We start from the raw sequence: 24,030 nt of genomic DNA on the forward strand, positions 1-24,030 counted from the left end.
TATAATACCCAGTCTAAATAATATACACCTACAATAGTTCCCATCTTAAAATAGAAGTCTGTGTTTCAATTGTATGCGCTCTCCCATTTTTCCATAAAGCCACTGTGATGTAATTCTCCTGTTAGGGAGACACCCATGTTTGTGTTGGCTGAAGTGACAAAGCACTTCAAAATTCAGTTATGAGGCTTGTTTTAAACATCCTACTAAAATATAGATTCTGATGAGCCAATTTAGTTTTGTGCTCAGAATTATGTTGCTTCTGAGAAATTCAAGGTTATAAAATAGGTTTGTTTGGATTTAGCAGGCACTGACAGAAAGCAATACATTATCAAGAGCAACGAAAAAATATTTTCTATTGATCTACACTGGCTTACTTGAAAATTGAGAGCATGATCAAGGCAAATGTAAATCAATCAAATGTAGATCAGTCTCACTAATTTAAGAGTTAAAACATGTGATTAAATTGCTTGTATTAAAACACACACACAATGGAAAATTGCATAAATACAGCTAGATTGTGTCCTATTTTTCTGTCAGAATTATTTTGTGCAACTAAGCTAACTCATATTTGCTCACGTACTGCCATTCTGGTGTGTTAATCAGTTAATTTTTAGATTGGTTAATTTTTAGAGCAAGCCATTTAAAATAAAAAAGCCTTTAAACAATATTACTTAAATAAAACAAAACTTTGCATTGAAATACAACATACTTCAATCCATTTGAATAACTTTAATAGGTATTTCTAAGACAAGCAGACTCTCAGGCCCACATTCATGTACACACTGTGAATAAATGTCCCAGATTTCTGTGCAGACACGCTTGTCTTTTAAACCATTTTTGTAGAGGGAGGGGGAAATGCAAGCAGTTGTTTTCAGCAAATATGAAAAGAGCCACAAGAACCAGTATGGAATTCTGGACAGAGGATGTTGGACTTTTAAGACCTGCCTTCAGAACAGGCATCCATTGGTGGCATAAGTGGCATCCATAGGTGGCAAGACCGCTCCCCTTCCCAGGGGGGAGGCATGGTGATGCCGCCTGCATCACTGGGATTCCCGGCTGCATCATGCTCCATGGCCGACCAATCAGGTTGACTGGGGGCATGGCTCACCTGGATTTAAACCTCTGCTTGGTCTCCTTTGTCTACTGCACCGGATCTCCCCACCCCCCCTAATTTTATGCGCTCTCCATCTTGGCCTTGCTATGGACTACGGTTGGTCGCCTGTTCACGGGGGCAGGTAGGAATTTTCCCACTTAGCAAATTGGCACCAGTCATATGGTTTTTGCCTGCCTTGTAGCAATTGTCTTTTTTTAAAAAAATGAATATTTATTAGCATTTTCAAATAAAGGAAAAAACATATAAAAACAAAAACAAAATATAAACAAAAAAATAACAAAAATACAAAAATACAAAACTTAAAAACAATTAAAAACACCTAAAAGTTCAAATATTTATTTTCTTTTAACTTGTTTCTCAGACCTCCTCACACCTCCCCTTCTTGTATTCCAATTTAAATTATTAAAATTATTGCCTTGTAGCAATTGTCACAACTTTGTAAGGTTTGGCAGTTAGGCATTTGTAAACATGGTTTGTGGGGGGCAGGTTGTGGCCTTCAGCTGTCCCTCCTCTTTAAGGGTATTCTGTTAAAGGGATCCAGGGTGTGGTTCCCGTCCGAAGCCCGGGTATGGGCAACAGCCATGCCACGACTCTAATGGGGACCCTGGGAGGGGCCCCCTCACAATTTATGTACATCAATAGCGCTCCCCCTACCAGTGGTTGACCCTTATGAGACTACCTGCATGACAGGCAGGAGAGATATAGACCGTTCAGTTCCAATGCCTAAGCCAAAACCGCTCACATCTGTAATCAACAAAGTTGTGGCCTAATTTATCCCATTAACACAAAACACTGGTGTCTGTGTTTCATTAGCTAAGGAATGGGGGGCAGGCCCTCGGGCTCTCACCATGCAACAAGCAACTCACCAGCTCTCAGCTACAGTTCCTAATCTATGAAAGGAAAACTGCAACCTACACCCAAAGCTGGTTGTTAGGACAAACAAGAATGTAAATAGCACCTTTAACACCTATAAAAATAATCAGCAACAATCACTTGACTTTTGTTCCCTTTATGAAGTATTTAAGACCAAGGTTCCCACTCAGAGGATAACTCTCAGTCATTTAGAGATAAGAGAGGCCATTCTAAAGATTACAGAGTTTCTTGTGGAATATGGAGAACAAAACAAAGTAATCAAGCTCAATTCATGAGATAATCTGGAAAAGATGGAAATCCATTAATAGTTGCTACTAGCTCTGAAAACAGGAAATAAGAACAGATGTATAAAGTATTGTAAACCACCTAGCATCCTGGCTTGAGCTGTTGTTTCTAGCTATCTTTTCTGCTTAAGAACATCCTTCTTTCAATTAACAGTCAGATCTTATTAATTCAGCCAAGGTTTTATTACACAAACAATCCAATAGTATTTTAAAATGCAAATATACTATGCATATTAATGTTTTCATCAAGAAATGAAGTGGAGTTCATACATAGAGCAGGGGGCTGAATTATCAGAGAAGTTTGCTAAGTATCCCTGCCTGCCTGCCCGCCAAAGTGGACATTGCAGCAACATATAATTAGAGAAATAGTTAGTACAGAGAGCCCATGTGGTAATACTGGTTTGAATGTTGGGCTAGGACTTGGGAGACTAGTGTTCAAATTCCTATTCAGCCATGACCTTGGGCCGGTCACTGTCTCTCAGCCTAACCTATCACACAAGGCTGTGGTGAGAATAAAATGGGAAGGGGGAAAACCATGTATGCCACCACCTTGAGCTCCTTGGAGTAAAGGTGAGAAATCTAATACATAAATGAACTAACAGAGAGGTAAACTGACAGGACCTCTCTCTCCAGCAGATATTGATTTGTGTGGGTATCATGTCCAATCCTTAGCCAAGCAGGAGAACTTCTTGCCTATTTGTCTTGATACACTTCTTTGACCATAACAAGAATGCAGGTTTTGACCTTGTTGGGGTTGGGATTTTTCTGAGCTCTTGCCATGGTGGTCCCATCACTAGGGATTTGACAACGAGAATAACGTCATTAAATGGAATCTGTACACACCAAATGTCAACGTGGACCCTGCTCAGACAGCTTATTGCCTTTGTTTCCGAAGAGTTGCTAAACCCAGCAAATGACTCAAAAGTCAAAAGAATAAAGTGCCTCCAACTCAGAGAAGATTAAAGAAGAACAAGTACATGTTGTACCTGAATGACTCTAGGGCATGAATTCCAGGAATTAGCATTAAGTAACAGGCTTTTCCTAGTCCAGGAATGTAATGTAATTCGAGGCTAGTGAGACGGGAAATCTGCAGTGAATACTTGCTGATTTAGAAGGGAACTTCCTTGCAAAAGCGTGGTCTGTACAGACCAATGCTGCTCCCAAATGTCATCTTGATTTGGTCCCATCTGTAAAAATCATAGCATAACTGTGGCATGAATGACTTTCATAAAGCTTCTGCTAGAATCTCAAGGAGCATAGCAGTCTTGCAACTCTCCCCCTACCACATCAATAGTTTATATCAGGGGTCTCCAACAATCTACTGGTAGATCACGGGGTGTCCATGGTAGATCACTGGACCCGCCCCCAAAAGCACAACAACTTTGGTAGATCACTGCCAGTTTTAATAGTGGGAGTAGATCTCAGTCTCTTAAAAGTTGGATATGCCTGGTTTATATGAAGGTTTTTCCATTATGTTATTTCAACACAGAAGAAAAAGGTAATATGGAAAGTTTGGATTGTGCTTTACAGCAAAGCACAACTGTTAACAAAAACAAACTGTAAGCAAAGTGAGATTATTTGCAGGGATCCCTTACCTTTCAGTCTCTTGGGAGCAAGGTACAAATCCAGCAATGGGTAACGTCAGAGATGAAGAGCTTGCAAACCACAGCTTTGCAAAGATCAATTCTGGCTGCAGGACAGACCTACACACAGCAAAGATATTAAGTTAAAAGAGACTAACCAACCAATATTACTTATTAGCTCTTTAATCAACCTTTGTCCATATTTAGTATAGCCCTATTGAAAATTTGGTAAATTGGTAATTAATTTTGATAGCACCTTCAACTTCACAGCCAAGTTCAGACTATTACTAGTTCTTAAAGAAGCCTATTCTTAAATACAGTGGTACCTCGGATTAAGTACTTAATTTGTTCTAGAGGTCCGTTCTTAACCTGAAACTGTTCTTAACCTGAAGACCACTTTAGCTAATGGGGCCTCCTGCTGCCACTGCGCCACCAGAGCACAATTTCTGTTCTCATCCTGAAGCAAAGTTCTTAACCTGAAGCACTATTTCTGGGTTAGTAGAGTCTGTAACCTGAAGCGTATGTAACCTGAAGCATATGTAACCTGAGGTACCACTGTACCTTATCTCTGTTGGAATAAGCAACAGTCTTTAATTAATACTCATTGTTCTGAGAGAAAAGGTCACCAAAAGGTTAATGATTCTATGCCCAGGAAGTTAAGTGTCCTTCTTAAGCTGTGAATTTAGTTTCTCTTTCGCCTTTACTCCTTGCTTATGCAGTAACCAGTAATAGCTGATTACAGTGGTACCTCGGGTTACATACCCTTCAGGAAACCCAGAAATAGTACCTCAGGTTAAGAACTTTGCTTCAGGACAGAACAGAACAGAAATTGTGCTCCAGCGGCACGGCAGCAGCAGGAGGCCCCATTAGCTAAAGTGGTGCTTCAGGTTAAGAACAGTTTCAGGTTAAGAACGGACCTCCGGAACGGATTAAGTACTTAACCCAAGGTACCACTGTATAGGTTTATAGTTTATGCTTACAGCTGCACCTGCCTTCCTTGTGGTGAGTGAAAAACCTACTCTGCAACAACTATGTTTTTGTGTTCAATTAAAAGGCCTGAAATATCATATTTGCGGGCTGGGGACAGGGAAACCTTCGGAGCATTTATAACCAAAGTAATTTATAGTCAAAGAAAATCTATTTGGAATTTTGAAACGAATAAGGGTTAACTGCTAGGCACAGCAGCTCTTCAAAATTCATTGTCACATTAAGGCTATGTGCCCTGCTAGTTTTAAAGCACCTGACTGCATGAATAATACAGCAGTGGCTGAGCTGTGACACTTCTAGTGACTGAATGTAGTTCAAAGGTCTCAAAACACCAAACAGACTGTCTTGTAAAACAGACTGTGCAAGTTCCAAAACCGCAGAAATTACTGGGGAGAACCACAACATGCTGTCAACTTGTCCAGGAGATAAATGGATGGGAATTTATCAGACTACATTTGCAGTCTTCAGCTACCAGCTTGTCTAATTGTTACTCGCCACACAGATTTGCAAACAAAGCAAGATTTTTTTCCAGTAAATGGAAGGGAGAACTGAAAACATCACCCCACTTCAAAAACCAGGAACTGAAACCATAAAGGGATGAATACACAACTGTGAAGGAAACTCACTGGATTTTTCAAGTGTGTCAATTTAACCTGATCATCAGCCCCATATTTCTACAACTGAAAGTTTCAGTTTTCCTTGACCATGTGTGGATGCAGGCCAGTTTTCTTTGTGCATTAAAGTCCATCATCCACCAGCAGAATTATCAAAATTCCCACCCACCCCTTGCAAGCCAGCTGCTTGTCACTGTTGTCCGTGTATGTGCTCAACTTCCTGCAGGAAGACTAGTCTCACACGGGTACTCAAACCAGGGATTAGCCAGTTACATAGCAGGAAAGGCTATGGCATCACCATTTCAACACAAGGAAACTTTACAGTTTCCCTATGTTGCATCCTTTTGTATGAGTACTTAGTATAAACCTGTCATGCCTTGCTATTGCTCCCCCCTGCCCCTTTCATTCTCCCTATGACGATTCTGCTGCCTAATGCAAATATTCCTCTTTGGTTGAGACGCTAATCATTAAAGAGAGACCAGGAGTGTGTGCTTGTGTGTGTGTGTGTGAGAGAGAGAGAGTGTTTCTTGAGGCCTCTTTATTCTAAGAGTACACGTACTTAACATGATTTGCACTTGAACAAGTGGTTATTTTCTGCAACCAGGAACGTTAATGACCCTCCTGAGGCAAAAAACATCACAGGAACCATGTAGTATAGGAAGCTTGTCTTGTTATGTGTTTGGGGTACTTTACAAAGCTTTCCCACTTTTAAATTTAATTAATGCCTTGTTAAACTCATATAAACTTAAATAAATTCAATTTTAACTGGATCTTGGATTTATTGGCCCACCCATGCTTGCTCTGTCTAATATGCTACTAGAAAGTTGGCTCTGCCTAATTAGTGGATTCCTCTAATTAAATGATTTTAATTAAGCAGTCTAATAGTCTGACTAATTAGACAGTAGCAGCTACTTGATGGTGGGGCTCAAAGGCTACTCAGAAAGTACCTGGATAGGTTAAGGAATAAACCTACACTGTTCACTAAAGTGGTCTAATGGGGTAGGGAAAGGAAAATCAGAGTTACAGCAAATCCCAAAAGTAGACACCAATATTCCTCAAGCAGGACAAAGTACACATTTTGTTAGTGGCAAGATCACAAACTGAATTGAAATAGCTACAGAGTGAAATGAGGAGAATCTTACACTACAGCAAGGGGTCTACACACTGCCTGAAAATGTCCTACATGTCTTTTGACGACCTTTCCTGGCTGACGGAGCAAAATAAATTATCTTCAAGGTCTAAATTATGCAAATATCTAGTACATTCTGTTGCAGAGATAAGAGCTGCCGAGTTCGAGGTCAGATAAAGAAGAAAGTGCCCTTGAGCATATGCAGAGCAACATGCCACCACCGGCAAGTTGTGAGACTGTAACTCTCATCATCCATCTCCATTGGCCATGCTGTCTGGGGCTGATGGGAGCTGAAGTAAAGCGACATCTGGAGGCCACCAGGTTCACTACCCTGCTCTACTGACATCCAAGTGTTGGTGCTGACCTTTAAAGCCCTAAACCGTCTGGGCCAAGTATACCTGAAGGAGTGTCTCCACCCCAGACAGTGTCTCACTTAGCCCAGACACTGAGGTCCTCCTCCGAGGGTCTTCTGCTGGTTCCCTCACCGTGAGAAGTGAAGTTACAGGGAACTAGGCAGAGAGCCTTCTTGGGCCATCCATAGGGAAACCCAGCCAGATGGGCAGGGTATAAATAATAATAATTATTACTATTATTATTAACCTACTGTTCATACTGTCCTCCCTTTGCCATGTCTAGTGGGAAATAAAGGCAAACAGACTGGGTACAACTGTTCCACAAACTTGTATCAGTTTTCTATCCCTTTAACCCTTGGGGCTTCTCCCTAGAAGTCTTATAAATGTTTATTCATGGTGAGGGTGATAAGAACCCTCAAGTCTCTTTACTGCCAATCAGCCAACACCAAAAACCTGTTCATGGGAGTGACAAGCAGTGTAAATTAGGTCCCTCATAGCTCCTCTTCTTAAACTGCAGGTCTTTTCAACCAAAGGAAACTAAGTTGTCATATGGCTTTATGGACTCTTGTTTCAATGCTTCACCCCCATCTTAGGTTGGCCCCAGTGTACTGCTAGGACGAAGCCATGAATATTACCAAAGAACTACAGTTCCCAGGATTGGGAATGACAATTAAAGCTGGTAGTGTAGATAATCAACCTTCCTCCTCACACTAGATAGCTTCATTTCCTTTTACAGTGAGAGCTAAATTGAAAATTACATGGGGAACATGTGAGCCACTCTTCCAACTTTTTGTGTTAAATGAAAAGCAATACCAAATGCTGTGATGAGAGCACAGGAATGGCAGGTGGGCAAGGGCTTGGAATCAGGGCTTGGAACCCGTGGCCCTAAAGAGGTTGTTGGACTCCACCTCCTTTCATCTGTGACTTCTGCTGTCTGAGACTGATGGCATTTGGGACTTCAAAAACATCTGGAGACCAGGCCTTCCCCATCCCTAGCTAAAATCTTTCCCTTCTAGCCACTGGTCTGCTAAATATTCCCACTGGTATCTTTTCTTCCAGAAAGGGCAAAATAATGGCAGGCCACTCTTGGAGGACGATCTGTCCCTACAAGACTTTTCTAAGGTTCTCAAGGCATGATGACTGGCTATGGCATGAACACAAGTGCGTGTCTCCAAACTCACATTATTTGCAAACCTCTGAAATGTATGCCGATAAGACTTACATACATAGAATCATGTTTGAAAGTGTCACCGTATGGTTGAGGCAGAATTTTGGTCATCTTAATCCTCATGAAGATAGCATGAGATCAGAATTAACAGATTCCAGCACAGCTGGGAAAGCATTCCAGGAGGGGAGGTGCACAGCCAAAGGCATTTTAGAAAAATGTCTAAGCAAATAAATAGGAGTTTATAGAGCGGTATGAATGTGAACACTTGCCACTACTTCATATCCCATATCCAGTAGGTATTGGTGACATTTGTATAAATACATTCCAATAATGGTTGCAACAACAGTATGTTTAGGTGGGAGGGAGGGAGAACGTGCATGGGGAGGGTAGCCCTGCATTTCCCAGATCCAAACACGGAGTCTCCAAGTGGAGGGAAAATGAGATATTCCTGCAAGAGGTTAGGAAGAAGATGTCAGATGTGCACAGCAGATTACTACCAGATGTGCATTTGCAGATGTGTATGCACAAAAATGGCTTCTGTGAGAAGACCCTCCTTTGGAATGCCCAGCCGAGAGACAAGAATATGACAAATACTGCGAGATAGTATGTGACATCTCTGCCACAAAGAACACTCAGCTGCCAGTTTTGCCCTTGGACTGCAGACACAATGGGATAGGAAGTATACTCTGAATCTTTTCCATCAGGCAGAAGACTAAAGGCTGCTGGGTTGTCTGTGTGAGGTTTGTTTGTGTATAGCATTATTATTTATTGCTTGAAAGCTACCTTGAGAACCATTTAATTGAAGGGCAGCTTATAACTTTTCAAAACAAACAAGAAAGTAAAGAGAAAATCTAGATAGCAAAAATAAGTGGAATTTTATTTATTTATACAGTGGTACCTCGGGTTACATATGCTTCAGGTTACATATGCTTCAGGTTGCAGACTCCGCTAACCCAGAAATAGTACCTTGGGTTAAGAACTTTGCTTCAGGATGAGAACAGAAATTGTGCTCCGGTGGCGCAGCAGGAGGCTCCATTAGCTAAAGTGGTCCTTAAGGTTAAGAACAGTTTCAGGTTAAGAACGGACCTCCGCAAAGAATTAAGTACTTAATCCGAGGTACCACTGTACGTACATACATACATACATAATACCCAGCCCATCTGGCTGGCTTTCCCCAGCCACTTTGGGCGGCTCCCAACAGAATATTAAAAACAGGATAAAACATCAAATATTAAAAACTTCCCTAAAAATGGTTGCCTTCAGATATTTTCTAAAAGTCAGATAGTTGTTTATTTCCTTGACATCTGATGGGAGGGCGTTCCACAGGGCAGTCGCCACTACCGAGAAGGCCCTCTGCCTGGTTCCCTGCAGCTCTACTTCTCGCAGGGAGGGAACTGCCAGAAGGTCCTTCAAGCTGGACCTCAGTGTCCAGGCTGAACAATGGGGGTGAAGACGCTCTTTCAAGAAATTGAGGAATATGCTCTCCTCTTAGTCCATCTAGTTAAGTCAAAAAGTCAACTAGAAATTTAACAAGTTGATATATTAGTTGGAATTCCCATGTTTCCATTTGTGGTTTTCTGAAAGCCACTAAAAACCAATGTGGGCAATTCACAGGGGTCTTTGTCACGCAACTCCATGCAGTTCTTCCTTCCACTCTTTACAAGGAGTAGCACATTTCCGTGGATTGAATCACAAATAACCACGATGATGCTATATGTCTGACTTATTTAACATCAGGTTTTCTAAATGTAACTTCACTGAAGACCGGTTAAAAAAAATCAGTGTCACAAACTGCACAGATCCAGGCCTGGACATCTGTTAGTGATTACTACAGAAGAGAAAGTTAATTGAATAATACAGAACACTATACTGAACTGGGATGTCTATCCACAAAGAGTGAGGAATGGGTATGAGTTAATTTGTTCGCATATGCATGCCCATCATAGAAGGCCAGAAGCTGCCTTATGCCAAGTCAGATTATTTGTTCGTCTAGCTTAGTATCACTCTGGGTCACAGCAGCGCTCTCAGATCACTATGATCAAGGGTCTGGAGCAACTCCCCTTTAAGGAAATGTAGTACCACTTGGCGTTTTTTAGTTTAGAAAAGGTGGTGCATTCCTGCTAGAATAATATTTTCTCATTAATACTAAGAGCTTTCTCATTACATTATGTACAAAAGTAAATATACTGACTTTTTATGTTCTCCTAAACAATGCTGTTCTGAGTTCTGAATGGGAATAGGAAAAATTCACCCTTGAACTAATTACCACCAAGGAAAATGCAAACCCATTGCTATTGTTTAAAATTTTTAAAGGGTCTGCTTTCACAAAATCAGCATTTTGGATTTCTCAAAACGAAACAACACCCTTTGAAGTGGAGTCAACAGAAGCTTATCAGTGTCCACATTGCAGAGGCATCAGTTTATAAAATCCTGTTTTTGAGGCATATCTGCCAGCATTCTTACCAACGTTACACCAAGTTTTAATTCAATGAGTCACCAGAAGTGTTTTTTAAAAACAAAACTTCAAAGAGAAACGGGCAGGCATGATTAATTATAAAACAGCACTCAAAACACTGAACTAGCAGCTCTCAAACACAAACTGTAAATTAAGTAAATTTGGGAGGTTCTCTCACTGCAACTTACGAACTGTACATTTTTAAATTATGCTTTCTTATTTTTCAACAGATGTTGCAAGCCTCATCTCCACTATCTAGAAAGCTTGCTTTTGTCAAGGTAAAATTAAAAAGCATTAGAAGAAACTTTTGATGTCCCATGAATACAATTTACTGTTACCTAACTGTATGGCTGAAAAAAATTAATAGGTTTAGTTTAACCTGGATAGACCAAATTTAGTGACAACTGTTAAATGAAGCACCTCTTTTCACTATGAAGATTCACAAGCCTAGCACTGAAAAGATGGCAAGAAGAGCACCAGGTCAAGACTTTCCTCTTCTCCCAGGTATCTGATTGCGCTGATCTTTCTTTTTTTATAGTCATGGGGCTGTTTGTTGGCTTTGTTGTGTTTATGGTGATCACGCTGAGGTTGTGGGATTTTAATTGTCTTTGTATTAAGTACATGGATATTTTAGTCATTGTTCCTTGTTGTTTTTTCTTTGATATATTATACTGTATTTGTTTATACCGCATTTCTGTTTCAAGTTGCCTTGAGGCCTTCTTGGCATAAGACAGTGAAGACAGAACAACAAACAACCCTTGAACGATGACACAGTCACTGTGCTAAGTGCTTTCCCCATGGGCCCACCTGTACCATCTAAAGGCTGTCAGCCACATGGATGAAGCAAGTTGTGGGGGTCTTTTTCCATGGTATCTGCTCCCCACTGGAAGGAACCCTATAATCAAGCCCATGATGTGGTTAGAAGCTTTTAAATACAAGAGAAGCACCATAGGCAGCAGGGCCAGCCACCCATAGGGGCATGGCGCACGCAGGGCCTCCAGAGTCTGCCTGCCTTCTCCTACTCAGCTGCCCTACAACTGGGGGGGGGAGGCAGCGGGCATACCGTTTAGACAGGGCAGAGCCTGCATGCACCCAAGCCACCACATCTCTCCCAGGAGAGACGCAAGGCTCGGGTGCACTGGAGGGCCCGCGTGAGAGCCGCCGGCCTTTTGTCACCCCCCCTCAGTGGTGACACCCAGGTCGGACCACAACAACTGCACCCCCTTTCTCCGCCTCTGCCATAGGGTTGTTGATGTTCCTCATTTTGCCAGTCCTAAAGGTATCTGCAGCAATTTGTCAGCATTTTAGTCAGCTCTTTTCTCCTGATAAACACAATTTTGTCTGCTGTTTTAAATAATGCACACATTGTTACTAGCAATTCTTCCTCATATAACGCATTCTGTATGTTATTTTTACTAATGTATACATTTTTATACGCAGTCCCCCTAATGTAAACATTTTTGTAAACATCGGTTGGAGAGCTGCATTGCACAATTTGGATAAGTGCAAATTTTGAAGGATGGCTGTGCTTCAGTTTTCATATTGTTTTAGAAACTACAAATTTGAAAGATCTAGGTTTCAATGCAAACTGAATCAAATTTCTCCTCCATCCCTAATTCTAATCTCCCCTCCCTTTTATGCGCAGGAAGAGATTGAATTAATTGCATTGCAACGCAAATCTTTTACTGGGTCACCCAAGCACATATTACATTGCTACAAACATGCAGAATCAAACACTAATAAGATATTTTCTAACCTAGCAAGGATAAATGCAGTTTCTTTTCAGACTGCTGAATGCTAAGAAAACAGCTTTCCCCACAGCTTTTTTTGTAAAAATCATAATCAGTGTTTCCTTTTTACTCTAAGAATGGTATTTGGAAGAGGGGGTAACTATCCTGATGCTTTTGATGTGCCACTACATTTGCCAAGGTTGATAAGCAGTGATGAGAGCAAGCTGCACGGCAGCCTCTTTTGCTAGTTATGCAACTGCCCTGTTTTAGGTACTGCAATATTTATGAAGGCCCCCAGTACATTTTTTTATGCTGTTGTCTGAAGCGCAATGCATTGCTTCTGCATCTCTCCATTGAAAAAATCAACACCATCTCCATAACTCAAAATATAATTTGGGTGCCGTCTGCAGTACATTTGACAAAAGCAATAAATTAGTAAAGTGGGGAAATGTCAACATAAGTATGGTGGCAGGCAACGAAACAAAAATCTGAAAAATTGCACTGACACAGCAATTACCAACACTTGAAGCTTTTCTTCAGGAGAAAATGTGCTTGACATTTACAGCAGTTTGGCCAGAAATGAAAAATGAAACTTAAGGACCAAGTGTATGCTAGAGCCTGTGAGCAGGATCCAACCTAGACAAGCAGCTCACTGTCCCCTGCTTCCTACCTATTGCTAGACCTTGTGACAATTTAAAGGAAAGCACTTTTCACAGAAGAAAACTGGAAAATATTATTGCAATTCTAAGCATGCTTACTTGAACAGAGTGTTAAAATAAACATGGATTTTTCCCCCCCAGAAAGAATTGGCTGGATTCAGATGTGTATGGGAGGAACGTGACTGTCCCACTCCCTTCTGCCCCTAGAAGCTGCTTCCTCTGGCACCAAAATCTCTCCTGAGGTTCAGGGGGTCTTAGCTAGGACAAGACTACTTTGGGTTACAGAAGAGACTGGTGGCAGCTTTAAATGCTTCCCTGATGGGGTTGATTTTTTTTAACGTCCTGCATTTAGAGAACTAACATATCAGGTATAAAGGGTTCTAGCCAAGCTCCCTTACTTTTACAAGTTGGGAAAGTGGGAAGGCGAAGGGAAATGAGGAGTTATGCTTTCAAATGTTTTCTCGCTTCAGTTTGAGTCTTTTAGTTATCAGCAGTATTTCTGGCATAATTAAGCAGAGGAATGTGAGCACTGTTGCAGAAAACAGCAGCACGCAGCACCAAACAGTTGGCAATAGGATCAATCCTGTTTTTAGAGAAGAATAGATGGTTCGGTGAAGCCATCTGTGCTTTCCCATCTGAACAGACAATTGCCACAATTGCCAGGAGCCTGCTTGGGACTTCACATGAATATTGCTGGTTTCTCAATCAAGTTTTTTTTCTTCCACTCAGGAAAACATGCATACACCACCTGTTTGCAGTTCCTTATCCATCTAGGAACACGTGCAGAATTTTAGCTTCCCAACGTTTATCACCCTAACTAAAGTGAAGCGGAAAAATGAAGCAGTTGAATGCTAACTTAGAATGCCAGTTTAAAACAGTCTCTCATCACAATTACATACCACCACCACCCCACATGCACAAACACTGTGCATATCATAGTACCTAATAATGTACTGCTAAATCAGTAGGCATTATCCCGAGCATAAAACACTTAATTTCTCTGATGCATTCCCTCTCTTTGGTATTCAGTTTCTAAACCACGTTCTTGAAATTATATTAATGAATTCAGCTTAGCAGGGAGCACTGTGAGGTCTGTGACTAATACATTCACCTGTGAGAAGACTGGTTACATTTGTCAAAGATGACATCGTAAACCTAACTTTGCAACATTTAACTCTGGTTGAAAATCTTAGCTGTTATCAAAGTTTGATCAAATTTGCTAATACAGTGGAACCTCAGTTTTCGAACTCCTCCGTTGATGAATGTTTTGGAACTCAAACGCCATAAACCCAGAAGTAAATGCTTCTGTTTTCAAACACGCCTCGGAAGTCGAACTTCCAAAGTGGCTTCCTTATTGAGTTTATTCGTATTAATTTTTCTGTTTTGAGGCTTCTGTATTGAGTTTTCGGTTTTCGAATGTTTCGGAACTCGAACGGTTTTCTGGAACGAATTACGTTCAGAAACCGAACATACACAAAATAATAAATATATTTCTCATTCCTGTTTCTCACTAAACGATGTGCATATGTAAGAAGAATCACTCTAGGGTAGGAAATTGATTGAGTAAACTAAAACCACATGGTCTTAGGTGCTAGAAGAAGCAGTATTATAACACTGCATAATGTTTCTGTATTTCTAAAGGAAGCACCATTGCTCCAAGTTACTTGACATGCATATTCCAGCACTTAGGAAATTATATTGGGCAGCCTTCCCTTAGGTGGTGTCATCCAGATGTTTTGGACTTCAACTCCATTCAGCACAGTTGTGCTGGCTGAGGCCACTGGAAGCTGCACTGCAAAAAGATCTGGAGAGTGCCTGCTAAGTGAAGGCTGATCTTGTGAAATCACTTTGATGCGTCTGGGTCTCCATGTTCTTTCGCCCGAAAAGGCGTAGAATACTGAGGTCCCTTTCCGACGCTGCTGGATATATTTCGGCTCAGGGTCTTTTAGGGGTCGCGTAGCCCCAGAAATCCCTCCAACAATCGCTCCTACACGGAGCACCCATGGAGCACATCCGTTGCGGGGAGAGGTAAAATCAGAAGTCTCCTGTGAAATCACTTTGATAGGAGTGAAACTATTGATTAATTCAGCTGCCAGCAATCAGCCAGGCTTTAGGACTACACTGCTGTAAAGACATCATCTAACATGCACAGAGTGCTCCTCAATTTCAAAGCTGTCCCCTCAATGCAAGCAAGGAAGCAGCTCAGTTTACACAAGGGAAAGCAAACTGACTTGCCTCTTCTACTAAACGGGGTGCATATATTTTAGTTTTTAATGTTTCTAAAAACCCATGATCTTTTCACATAAAACTATAAGCTGTGTGTCTTTTCGTTTGTTTTGCATTTCAGCAGCCATATTGGGAATATGAATTTACAGTTGTCATTTTTTAAATGGCTGCCTTTCTTCTGTCCCACAGTGGCCATGCTCCAGCATATGCTGAAAAATGAGAGGAGTACAAATACACTTTTAAGGTGAAGGCAGAAAGAACATCTGAGAAGAACTTGCAAAGCTGTCCCCAAGGACTTAGCCCTGGAGGTAGAATAGGATTTAAAAATGGCAAGGGTGCTCCCAAATCAGACCCATTGCTCTAAAAATATTATGTCTCTCTTCAGCTCTGGTGTCATGTGTGACAAGACCTTCACTCCTGCTTGTTAACGCAATGCCTAAATTAGAAATTTAAGTAAGTGCTAATGCTTTCTTCTTTGCAGCTGAAACAGAGGAATTAAAGACAAGACTTAAATTACAAGACAAGTTCCAAATATTACAATGGCTGGGTCTCTAATCAGAGCAGTAGCACTCGGCACATTCATGAGCTGTAAAGATGGGTTTCAGATTCCCACATTCAAGTGTTTCTTGTGCTCCAAGCTCCGTACACTGAGTAAAGTTTTGAAAAGGGATGCTGGCTGTACTCATGAAAGCTCCTCCCTGTGAGCAGGAATGCTGCTCTCCCTTGAGACCTTCACTCAATGCACAGAGGTTGGGCCCAATGTTGGAGATGGCGCCACTGGTCCAACACCTGAAGGCTACAGATTCCCTACTCCCTGCCATAAAGAGACTAAAATAAATTGTAAAATATACATAAAAGGCAAGAAAGAAATGGGGAAAATTAATAATTTTTTTATTTAATAAATTAAATAATAACAAGCAAAACAAGTACTATATGATGCAAGGTATTAAATGCACGATCTTCTACAAAATTCAGAATTGTGTGGCCCGCAATACAAAGAGAATTCTGCTCTTTATAAAACAGAAATAGACCTCATGTAAGCACTTATATAATACTTTCAAAATACTCCCCACTCCACCCCATAAATACCACATGTGCTTCTGCTGCAATCAAGCACCATTTGCCTGGGGATAGTAATTTTACCATAAAGATTACTATATAATTACTATGTGTCAATGACAAGACACTGCTAGATTTAAAACTGAGATGGTGCATTTTGGAACACTAACACAATCATTTCACGTAGGCATTGTAAAAAGCCAAAATTTGTTTGGTCGGCCATCTTGTGGCTACAACTCCAGTGCAGAGAGGTACTTAGCTCTGCCTAAAGCAGGGGTAGCTAACTCCCAATTTTTTGGGGGGTGGTGGTCTTGATACAGCAACCTAACCAATCTATTATGACCTGCTCAACACCCCACCAATTATGGCAGGTGCAGTGAAAAAAGAAACTGAAGTAGACTCAAAGCTTGGTGTCATGGGGATCTGGAAAGTTTACAGTTAAATTGCAGAAAATGCCTGAAACGTTAAAGTTTGACTTGAAGGTGTCACAAGACACTGTTATTTTTATTGCAACAAACTAATGCAACTACTCCTCTAGAAACCGAGACTTCTAAGTTTCAAAATCCTATTTGCCAGAAAGCACAGAGTATGGGTGGTTTTTCTAAAAAGAAAATATTAAGTTCAAAGCCCCATTGGGTGGGGTACTCAGAGTTAGTCATGCAAGTTGAGTTTAGATCGTGACTTATTAATGTATCAAATAGCAAATATTACATCAACACACATTTTAAACAGCTTTTAATGATACAAGGTACAGTCATGCTACTATCACTCTTAGAAGCAACTCACGTGTGCTCAAGACTAGTGTGCTGAAATAAGATAAAAGTGGGACAAAGTGTTCCTGTTCATTAAAGGGCTCTGAAATTACCTCTCTTTCATCTCAGGAGAAGCGACTGATATATTTACGGAGTTATCTGTGACACACAGAGATGGGGTAGTGTAAACTTATGAAACATCAGTTGTGGAAAATGTAAACCAACTCTCACGATCACTTTAAAACCAACAGTGAATTTCAGGCATGAAAAATAATTTGGTTAACTCTAGGGATCATATGATGGACAACTAAAAGAAGGAAAATGGGAGGGGCAGAACCAAACAAAACGCTACTCCAAAACAATGAGTAGCGAGAGAGAGAATTTAGTTCCTGAAGAAATCTCTCTCTCTCTTTATTTCCTGTGTGAGGGACATTTCATCATAACTTACCATGAACAAAATGAAACGAACAAAAAACTTCACACCCTACTTCTTCTTCTTTCTTTTTTTAACGCATTTCTAGTCTACAAAGAGAATAAACTGAGGACCTACAATCTGGCACCTAATTATCTCGCATATAATCTTCTCTTATAAAATGACAGAAGCTTACAGCTACTGTAGCAGAGAAGATTCCAAACAGTAGTCAAGTCTGGATATGCTCAGACTTGAACTTGAAAAATTAAGTTGAACCAAAAAGAATGCAAAAGTAAGTAGGAAATCTTGCAACCTATTGAGTTTATGATGCTAACAAAATGGTTCTCTCTTTAATGCTCAGCTGTGTACTATAAATTCTAAATAAAAAGGAATTGGGGGGTGATAATTAGGTTTAGATCATTTTTTAAAGATATATAGCTTTCCAAAAAGATCAGAAACTTTAAAGGTTTGCTTATTTTGCTTTAGACAGTTATAAAAGGATACTGGAAGTTCATTCTCATGACCATATTGATATGATGGTGATGTTGCAAAGGCACAGCTAACTGGGCCTTTGGCCATGGTAATTAGCCATTTGTTTGCTTCAACATGGCAAGATCTCAGCTCCCTACAACTCCTGGTTGAATCCATCTTCTAAAAACTGTTGTCAAAAAACCAGTTACTCCACTAAAAATAAACCCTCAATGCCCCAAATGCCATTACATTAGGAGTCTGAACTTTGTGTTAAGAGTAATTATGAATTACACAGGTGGTGGTCAAATACGCTTCTGTGGAGGGATGCTACATCTTAGTAGGGTTTTCCATTATCTTGGTATCAGAGATAGCTCTTTACTCCCCAAATCCACTCTGAATATGCTTCACAAGTAAAATATGAGAATGCTTCAAATTTATGCCAGCCCTGTAGGGCAACCACTGAAATTCCACAAGCATCTCCAAATAGGTTTGCATTGCCAAGAAATGCCATCAGAGTCAAAACAAGGTGATAAGGAAATCTTACTCCAGCATATAACAAACGAGGTCTTTAAAATAAATGAAGTCAAGCTGTACTTGAATACCTCCGGATAGATCTAATCAGACCTCCTTTGCACTAAGGAGTGACTATTCATCACTTTGAGACAGTGTCAGCCCCAATGAGCTGAGAATCTAGCAACCCATTCAACTTCTTTAGTCTACTGTTGCAAGTTCATATCTATTTTGCATTTTCAACTCTTGCTATGAGATGAGGGGGGAAACTTCCTCAGCTTCCTACTGTTCCCAATTTATAAGGTTGGTCTAGAAAACCATCTTTAATATTTAAGAAGTCAAAAATCACATGCAGATTAGGAACAGAAGACAGATAATTTAAAGGCTTATTCTAAAATCAGTATTATTAACGTAGGGCCAAACTAGATGCCCATACATTTATAAGGGAGAAAGCTCCAATATATACTGAAATCCAGAATTCAGGTGATTCAAAATGCAAGTTAGGCTGTTGGATCATGTTATAATGCTATTTGCTATCCTTGAAGTTAACTTGTCCATGTTGTATCTGAGATACTTGCAACTCTGACAGCCATATAAATAGTGGAACTAAGGGGCAGTGATGGGGCAGGCCGTATCACTGCTCCCTGATCCTAACTCCTCATTGGCCTTGAATGCTTTTGCCTGGTTTAAATGTGCCCTTGAACTCTGTCATGAATTCTTGTGTAGAAAGAAACCTACTGTACCAACATAAAATCAACATACCTGCTTCCCACTTTTGCAGCCCTAGTTGTGCATGAATGCAATTGTCTTTGACTGATCAACCTGCACGGCCTACGATACTGTCAATTTCTGTTATAGGCTCGAATAGTTTTAGCCCAAATTTAGTTTTAAATTTCAAGTTTGTTTTTCAGTATCTACCAGGAGAAGAGCGGATTTGCAAACAAGATTAAAAAGAGTTGCTTACCAGGGTTTGACTTGGGGATGAGCAGCTTTCCAGCACTCTACAAGTACAAGGGCACCACTGTTTTCATCCAAATGTAAAATAATTCTGGGATTCATAGCCATGCCAGCCTAAACTTTGCTCTGAAGAAAGTCTTTGTTTTCAAATAACATCAGTGTTTGGCAGCAGATGAGTGCGTGAAGAATCCTATTCATCTGCTATGCAACGTACTAACAACCCTTCTTTTAAAAATGGAGGCACAATTCCTCCCTTCCCCTTTTTACACACTCCGGTTCAAGTGCAATGCAGAATATTATTACGGATTAAAAATGCTTTCCTGACAACTCAGTAAATTACAGAAAAATGTCTATGTCCTATTGCTCATTTCTCTCTACAGCTGTGTTAGTGCTTTGTAAATCCCCTCTGTAAAATCCAGCTAAGTCGTATGTAGAGCAGATCCACTGAAATCAATTGACCTAAGTATCTGAAACCCACTGATTTCAATTAGTCTAATAATAATAAATCATATTTTTATAATTTGTACCCTACCCATCTGACTGGGTTGCCCCAGCTACTATGGGACACTTCCAACAAATATAAAAGCATAAAACATCAAACATTAACAACTCCCCTATACAGGGCTGCCTTCAGATGTCTACTTTAAGTATGACTAATGTTGGATATCACCCATTGTAAGCTACTTAAGTATTTACTTACACTCCTGTCTAGAGCCCACTTACCTGAAAGCCATCTCCTGTCTTCACTAACTAAAATTACAATGAAGGAGGTTGTGGACAGAGGCAGTAAGACATCAACTGCCTCTTCCACAAGAAATTTGTCGGGGTTCAAACAGAAAAAAGAAGAAGTAGAGGAGCAACAATTTTTACATAATTAAAAATAGCACTGTAGATTAATCAGATTCAGTTTTCAGCTGGCAGCAGCAAATACGTCCTCTGGGCAAATGATTTACTGTGTATATCTTAATGTTCCACATTCCTTCCCCTGGAAAATTGGATAACATTTAGATACTTAGATATAATCCACAATAGCTTATAGGTTGCTTTTAAAAACCAAATGCACTGGCATAGTAGCAAGCTTCCAGCAGCAGGAAGCTTTTATAGTCATTGCAACCTGTGTCACTGCATACCTAGTTGACAAGCTGCCTGTTTATTTCAATAAAACATCAGAACCATCAGGGTACATCTCACCTCAGTGAGGAAAACATGCTTCTTTTGCCAGGCTTTGAGAAGTGAAAAGGTGTAGTATTTCTGAGGGCAGCTTTTTATCATACCCTCTGCTGTTTTATGTTATTTCAGGGCTCATCCACACTTGCACTTGTTCTAGGCATGGGTCTGAGAGGTCTTTGTTTTGTCCTGAGGATTGACCTTTGTTCTGATTCAGTGGTAAACAGCAGGTTTTCCTAGAGAAAGCAATAGGAGAAAAGAAAAACCTTTCGGACCCATGCCTAGAAATCATAGAACAAGCAGAAGTGTGGATGAGTCCTTAGTTTATGCTGTTTCTATTTTGTGCTGAAGTTTTAATACTTTTTAAGACTCTGCATTGATGTGTTTTGATATGTTGTGCACCAGCTGGTGTAGGATAGTGAAGGGCAGTATAGCGACACCTACATAAATACTCACTCTCCTTTACACACACAAACTCACCACAATTCATTTGCAACCCAACCCAAAGAGCAACAGGATTTGAAGTTGGCATGCATGCACTGACACATTTTTAACTGCTTCCTCGATCCTTTTAGTTGCCACATCTTTGCTATGTAGGCACCAAGGAAAGAGTGTGATACATCTTAAGTTTCTGGAGGGAGCTTAAACACACACAAGACGTTGAAAAGGACTTCCTACCCACTTTGGCATGCATCCTTCTACTGTCAGCCCATTTCTCTCTTTTTTAAAAAAAGATATTTATTGAAGTTTCAAAAATTATACAAAAAAAGACAGTAATAAAAACAAAACACAAACACAAAAAATAACAAACTTAAAAAACAAAATACAAAACTAAAAACCATTTAAAAACAAGTAAAATTTCAATCCCTTATTTTCTTATAACTTACTTCCCTGACCTCCTCATATCTCCCCTTTCTGTATTCCAATTTCTAATTATTTAATTCAACAAATCCTCTCCCTTAATTTTCGTTTAATTTTTAACCTTTCTTTTCTTTTCACTTAATCATTACGGCTGAAAACCACTTAATTTCTAAATCCACATCATTCTAACATTCATTAATTTTGCAATATTTCCCAAGATAGTCCTTAAATTTCTTCCAATCTTCTTCCGCCGTCTCTCTTCCCTGGTCTCGGATTCTGCCGGTCATTTCTGCCAGTCCTATATAGTCTATCACCTTCATCTGCCATTCTTCCAAGGTGGGTAGATCTTGTGTCTTCCAATACTTTGCGATGAGTATTCTTGCTGCTGTTGTAGCATACATAAAGAATGTTCTATCCTTCTTTGGCACCAATTGGCCAACCATGCCCAGGAGAAAGGCCTCTGGTTTCTTCAGGAAGGTATATTTAAATACCTTTTTCATTTCATTATATATCATTTCCCAGAAAGCCTTAATCCTTGGGCACGTCCACCAAAGGTGAAAGAATGTACCTTCATACTGTCACAGCCCATTTCTCTACTCCAGCAGGCCCTGCTCATTTGGAGATTCAGATGCAGCTTCCAACCAGAAATCCAAACTTTTATCCAACCTTTCCCATAATTTCTACATGCTAGACTCATTATCCTCTTCACTGCTTTTTGTCTGCAGAGTCCATATGGGCCCTGGAGGAGCCATTGCGGATGGGGCTGCATTAACCATTGCCCCAGAGTTTCAGCCAAAAAAGCAAGGGCCTGTATTGTAATACAATACTTGATATTTACTGCAGGACGAGAGAACAGTGTCCAGGGGTAACACAGGATGCCATTCCATTAACATGTGAGGCAGGAAGTGAGAATAGCTATGCCCATCAGGCTCCTCCTATTCCCCAAGCGGCCACTACAGACCCCTGGTGTTTAAAAATGCTAAGGTGTGCAATCAAAATAATAGGTCATGAAAAGAATGCCTTAAAACCCCAAGTGTTAAACGCCATATTTAAGGGCGTGGAGGAAGCAGGCTTCCAGGTTTGAGGCAGCTGCACAGCCCACTCAGTCAATTGTAAGGGCTGGAATTATATTTTCCCTTCATGAACAGTTGCTTCCTGTGCAGCCGCAATAAAAGTCCAAGACTAAAGCAACCCTAATTTGGAACCAGGTCCGCTTAAAGCCACAGCAGATTTCATTCAGAAGATGAATTGCTAGAACAATAAGAAAACCTTGCCTCTCGGAGCAGTTTCATACAATGGCCCACCTGCTTTGCTTATTGCACAGTAAACAGTAAGGGAGAGCAAGCAGCTAACATGCTAAAACTTGAAGACAGTGAAGAGGACACAGAGATTTTACCTCAAACACCAAATCTTTTCATTGCCTTCCTCTACAAATCAGTTCAGTTCAATGTTATAGTAAAATCACAAAGCTGAAGGATTAGACAGGGTTCATGAACAGCACCCACTGCTCCCAGCCCAGTACAGGGACCCAGTTCACATGCAACCTGCAAAACCATGAGTTTGTGTGAATGACCATGATTTGGTTTACTGTTACATCCAAAACCTTGTTCATGGTTTGTGTCACTCTACACATTCCAGGGCCTTTACTCCTTGTGGTTCATCTCAGGGAGACAAGCCACAATTCTAGGTTTGGATGTAATGCGAAGTCAAACCATCACTTTGCCCTGGGTGCATACATACATGCATGCATGCATACATACATACATAGTTTTATTTGTATGTCGTCTTTCCACAGCAAACCATGTTGAAGGGGGCTTACAACATGCAAAATGCAACATAACAAAAGTAGTCATAAACAATAAATATAACATTTTTAAAATACACAGCCAAACTAAACAATTTACACATAAATCACAACTAAATCTAAACTATAGATACTAGAAAGAAACAACAGCAACAACCTGCCACCACCAAAAAACCCCAACTACACTGAGGCATAGCAGCAGTAGGATCGGGCTCTGCGAGTCCACCAAATATTTGCTCATTTGTGCAGAGCCTCCGTTTGACTTAGCTTACATGTTAAATGAGCATTATGTTCTCAGCTTAACACCTGATTTTGTGATGTGTGAAGACTAAAGTCTTCACCGAAATACCGCAGGAGACAATACCCTGCTAGATAGAAATAGCCATCTGAAATCACTGAACTGAAAAACAGGATCCTCTGCCTAGAATTACTAGGTACAATTAACATGAACCAAGTAGCCTGTACTGTATTCTTCTGTAACACCACTTTCATTGGAGCACAGCAGGTCTTTCCCCCTCACTGACCACTTGGGGACTGAACTTTTATGCACCACTTGTTTCATCTCAGTATCATATACCAAATATTTTAAATGAATTTAAAGAAATATAAAAAGATAACAGTAAGGGCTTTATTATTTATTTTTAAATGTCTTTTAAAAATTTATTTAATTTATCATAGTAGATTGTGATGATTAACTCAGTTTTCTTTTAAATTTTGTGCACAAGAACCATTTCATGTAACCCAAGGCAAACCCTTGGCAGCGCCATACAGTAATGTTGCCATACCCCATTTCTCCTCAGGCAACAAGTCTCACTCATGTTATATATACAGTTATTGAAAGAAAATCTGCACGGTTTCAGGG

At 40.3% G+C, this 24,030-nt stretch overlaps 1 protein-coding gene across 7 annotated transcripts in view; it reads right to left on the bottom strand.

Moving 5' to 3' along the window:
* LOC310848592 (serine/threonine-protein kinase Sgk3) overlaps positions 1–24,030 on the bottom strand; it is a 52,762-nt gene that overhangs the window by 21,655 nt on the left and 7,077 nt on the right. For 4 of the 7 annotated variants that reach the window (XM_083747893.1, XM_083747897.1, XM_083747898.1 and 1 more), the window contains one exon: positions 3,867–3,974. The gene's annotated coding sequence lies outside the window, so the exon portion shown is untranslated. Of the gene's footprint in view, positions 1–3,257; positions 3,351–3,375; positions 3,459–3,866; positions 3,975–24,030 lie in introns of those variants that run through there. The other 3 variants (XM_083747895.1, XM_083747894.1, XM_083747896.1) reach the window with 2 other exon arrangements.

This window comes from Podarcis gaigeae (genome assembly GCF_964106915.1).
Source record: "Podarcis gaigeae genome assembly, chromosome: 7".
Taxonomy (NCBI): Eukaryota; Metazoa; Chordata; class Lepidosauria; order Squamata; family Lacertidae; genus Podarcis; species Podarcis gaigeae.